Here is a 5,589-nt window from a genome sequence, read left to right on the forward strand (position 1 = left end):
TTCCAACCTCGACTGTGAGACACAAAAAACAACAAGCGTCCTTGGAGCTGGATAGGCATCTCTGCAAATAACATGTTCTTACTTATTATCTAAGTCTAAAACATTTCAGTCCGGTATTGCACAGTAAGTAAAGAAATTCCACAACACATGAGGATCGGACTTAAAATTACAAAACGTGACGTTGGGACACCTCTCCTCGCGAGGCTGCTGATTTTATTTACTAAAATTTGCTCACAAACTAATTATCGACACAGAAAACATAAAAGACAAACTGATAAGAGTGCAGCCTGTCTGCGCTGGTGAACCACCTCTTTGCATGACTGTTCCAGGTTCGTCACTTTGTGGTGGACATCTGATGCCAGTATTGAGCTTGTGTGACGGACTGTTCGCACCTTCAGAGTTTTATCAGAATGTTCCCGTAGTCGAAACGGTGTGTAGCGCATCGATAGAGCGAAAGACTTACCCTATTTGTGAAAAAAACTGGCTTTGTCCGAGACGACGAATCCAAATAGTAATTCCCAGACTTCTACACCATAACAATATTGACTGTAAGACAGTGTGTTGGCTGTGCGAGAACTGTGGTTGGAGAAAAAAGGACGTCCTCCCTCTCATTTGCCCTCTTCTGTTCTGTGCGCTCTTGAGTCTGAGAGGGGGCACGTGGGTTGTACGCCAGTGCAGAGGAGACGAGGCACTTCAAACTGGCTCAAAATACAATCAAGCACTTATCATAGACGAAAGGAGGCTTAATGGGTTTGCTGACAACAAGTAATTTGCTGTTAAGGTTATTATTTTATGTAATTGCAGTAAGCGACTGATGTGTACATTATATCTTTAAGTAAAGTTTTGTCTAACTCAAACAACAAAAAGTCGCGTTACATCAGTTTTCATTACACATCAATTGATGAACAAAGCTCGCCCTTTTTATGAAATGTACAGTTTGCAGCTTCTTTGAATAGTCTCTCGATGATAGTTTTTAACAACTGACAAACTGTTTTCACTTTAAGGCATCGCTATCTGGTATTACTTAATAATTACGTAGTCTCTCCTGTGCCTTACGCTAGAGAGTTGGTCGTAAGAATATAAGTAAATAGGCGCACCGGCTGATAACGGACCATGCTGTATTGTAACAGCAACTTGTTATCAATCCCGAAAGGTTTCCCACCCTTTCTCAGACGCTTGAGAAAGTTATTGCTGTTTGGATAGTGTCTGTATATCTAAATGCAGGGCATTTTACAAAATTCAGTCCAGAGGGGTGGTAAAATGTTTTGACTGGCGTCCTTTTGACAGGGCCATTCGTCATCCAGAGCTCTCTGTAGATTGATAACGAACCAAAACACAAACATAATCGTCTGAAAATGAATTCGTGTCTACAAATGCATTTCACTGTAAAAGAATGCGAAAAATAACAAAAGCTCACAAGACGTCCAGATTTATATGTAGTGTGATTTTCTAAACGGAATAACAGCTTGAGTCGTCCTTAATGCTTAAAGTTATTTTGCCAGGGTAGACCCAGTCCTTGTGTCTGTCATCTGAATGAAACTATTATTTAAGAGATCTTTTCAGTCATTTAATGAATTATAATCAATGAGGGCGGCAAAACTGGCTTTAAAAACGTATACTTAAAGTTTAATGAGGAGCTTATTAGTGGCATGTAAACCATGCAGTAATACTACTACTACTGATAATAATAATAATAATAATAATAATAATAATAATAATAATAATAATAATAATAATAATAACAATGATAATAATAATAATAATAATAAGAATAATAATAATAATTATTATTATTATTATTATTATTATTGTTGTTGTTGTTGTTATCATTGTTGTTGTTGCTGTTATTGTCATTATCATTATTATTGTTATTATTATAGTTCTTGTTTGAGATAGTGTTCGTTTTCATATCTTAAGATAATTCACTGTTTACAGCAACCTCACTGTAATGACAACATATTGGCGTTTTTTTATTCATTGATAAATGACCAGTCAAATAAAGCACACTCGAGCGGGACCAAGGATCAATAAATTAACTGCCGAAATGTATCATTTTCTACGCCAAAAACCTAATTACCAAGCCTGCATGAAAAATATAAACTGAAGTTAATTTATATATTCATGTGGTCAAACTTTGGCATGGATGTGCTTAAATAAGCGTCGCGTGCATTTACATAGACTGTTCTGTTTGACATTCAATTAGAACGTTTGCATTTCTTGTTAATTAATTCGCCTGATGGCTGAAAGACAAATGAACGGCCCTCTCTGACAGAAGTCCGATAAAGAATTCAACAACCTCTCCTCATGCCCTGAGTGTCTCCTATTATGGTTTTAAGGTCACGGGTTGCTGAGTATATAATTCATTAATATAGACGTATATTCAGCTGGGAGTTGGTGGTCCTTCTCTTGTTTCAAGTGATTTCGCACACGATTAAGTGTTCTGGGAAATGTGTAATAACTAGTTTATTAATATTAAAGAGACCCAGTTGTCTTGAAGTGTCTTTTTACAGTCGAACTGACCTCTTGACTCAGTGATGCGTCCATATTAGTGTTTCTCCGTTCCGTTTTGGACAGCGATGTGAGTTTTAATTGCTGCTCTATTTCAGAATATGAGTACATCCCAGAATGCCATTAAAATAGTATTTAAATATACTACCCATGGCTTAAATGTTTAATTTGAAGGGCCACTATTTGTTATTCTTCAACAGTCGTGTTGAGTAGATGTAATAAACAAACAAATAAATAAATAAGTTGCTTCTCATAAAAAGCAATTATCTTATTGATTATGCATTCAGATTGGATACTGTGTTTTAATGAATTTGGGGGATATGCCGAGTCTTACAAAATGTCTGTTTGAGACGCAGATCGAGCGATTACATGAAAACTTGCAAAACAGCATACTTGTATATTTGGCCATAGGCTGCAACAGACCACACAATAACACCCTCTCTCCCTCTCCCTCTCTCTCTCTCGCTAGGCAACCAGTGAGGGCGCTAAAATCCCATCGTCCTCTCGTCCTCACGGTTTATTAACATTTCCTTCCATATATCATCCAGTTTTATAAGTAAGATATTTTATCTTCTACACTGTATGAACCATCTGCAATCTTATACGGAGTTGTTAACTTACTGACCTTTAAGTGTACACAAATCAATAATAATAATTACAGTATCATTAACTAATCACATAAATATCAAACATGATTTGCCAAGCGGAGGACCTGACTAGTAAATGCTATGACTGGGATCCTCTGGTTTACAAATGGTTAATGTATCTATATTAGGCACATGCTGGTGCACAGTTGTGAATGAACTCTTAACATAAACAGACATCTGAAAGTTGACACCATTTGTCACCCATAATCATATTAAAACAAGATAGGAGCAATTTATCCAGGGAAAGTTGACAAGCTGAATATCCAGAGTTCTAATGACCATTACAATATTATTGTTCAGTTTGGTCAAATATGATATGGAGACCCTCTACATGGACTACACTGGTCTTTTAAAACCTATTATACACAAGAGTAGATTTTGATATGAGGCATGTTTCAAGACTCTGAGGTCAGAACAGGTCATAACATAGCTCAGTTTACTTAAGAAGATGCTCCAGGCTCATTTACAATATAGCAATAACACAAAACTGTTGATTAGAACTGATGTCTGGTCACCATAACAGCATTTCTGACATGTGTCCCTGTGTGTAATTGTGAACTGCAGCATTCAACATCTAAAACTTACATAATTTGTACTTATCACTCACTATCTTTTTTTATACACAGTGTTGCAAACATTTAGTAATGTTACTTCGGTGCTACTGGAAACAGGACAAAAGAATGGCCATACAGATTGGATGACATATATGGATTTTCTAGTCTAGTATGTGTATCTGATGACATCGAAGAGTGCTAAAAAAAATCCAGTTCATGCCTAACTTAAACTATCCACTTTTGTTCAAAGTAACCATATATCTGTGGCAAAGAGTTCCTGACACATAACTTTCTTGCTGCACAGAGAATATATTGTTTTGTTTTGTAATACATGCTTTAAAAGCACTTACTGGAGACGTGACTTGATGTATTGCCGTAACACAGACTCAACATTTTCCTTGAGTTAAGACCCAATGGTAAATATTTGATACAAGACTGGTATTTGCCCAGAAGTGGTTTGTGCATAACTTAGGTCCACAAGCAGTCTGCATAACTTCAACGTTTCAGAGTGTGGTTCTTACTACGCCTCTCTGTGTGCTTCTGTTCTGTTCTGGATATGGGACAAAGGAAAATGATTATAGTTAAACAGAATTTAAGAGTCTTCCACTAGATATCACTGGGAGTGCATGTGGTATTAATAGCAGAATCAGACAGCCTCACCATAGATGATCATAATTCATATTACAAATAGCCTAATTAATCTGTAGCTCCTGCTCTTCTTATGTACACGCTGTAAAAAACTTCCTTTAAGGGAAGTGTCATGAAAATGCAGAGATTTGAGTAGTCCTCTGGTGTCAAAATGTTAAAAAATCAAGAGTGATTGACGGATCTGTCAAGGCATCTGAGGCATCCAAAGACAAAGCCCTCTGGGTATGAAAATGGGTGTTAGAAAGAAAATGACAGCCTTATTGACATGAAAGATGTCAAAAATCCCAATAACATTCTCAAAGAAGCTCGTTTATACCAAGGGAGCGTGTGAAATATGTATTTTGTGGTGTTTGTGGTTTTTTTTTAAGTTAGAACACTATCCTCAAAAATGCTCACTATTTGGAATGTGTTTCCGAGGTGTACATTGGTACTTTTCAGCTCAAGCTGAGAAAGTAGTAGTGCAAGTTTGAAAACAATCACGATTAACACCTCAAAAAGAATTCCTGTTCTGATCTAACAGACCATACTCTCTGACACACTGTCAAATTGTCAGCAGAAGAGGCTCCGCATGCAGGCTTACTGAATAACTACTGTAACATGTCTGAGGTAAAAATCATGCAGCTTAGTCAACTGAGGCTACTATCTTGGCTCTACATTAACAGTATGAAAGCAAGAATTATAGTTCAAACGTTTAACTTCCTTGTCTAAACAGTTAATCAGTGGGGATTATGTTCCTCAAAGGATATTGTCCCTAATTAGTTCATTTACCTTGATTGAAAGAGGTAATGACAATAATTTAGTTTGACATCAAAGAACCGTGTATGCATGACTGAACGAGGACCCTCACCATTCTAATAATATTGTGGTGAGTTAGAGTGCGCACGATTCCGGATGAGCTGACAGTTTTCAGTGTAACCTTGGGAGGCTGAGAACAAATGAAATAATAAACACTTGTTAACATATGAATTTTGTGACCTTATAGGCCTCTTTGTATTTTATCATGTTTGCTTTACGTTTTGAATGAGGATCTCGGCTACTAATTCATTCATGCATGTATGCGCTGGTAGATAGTAGCCTGCGCATATACTCTTCCGTCAGGACAGTAACTGAGATTTCTTAATCCACGGAACAATATTTCCAGCTGTGACGATACATTGGAGGAGTGGTCTGTAATACAGGAAGGAATGTGAAATCACTTCCAGATATTCCGTAGTAGCAGATTAGCCACGTTG

The sequence above is a fragment of the Chanos chanos genome, chromosome 1 (assembly GCF_902362185.1).
Source record: "Chanos chanos chromosome 1, fChaCha1.1, whole genome shotgun sequence".
NCBI classification, from domain to species: Eukaryota; Metazoa; Chordata; class Actinopteri; order Gonorynchiformes; family Chanidae; genus Chanos; species Chanos chanos.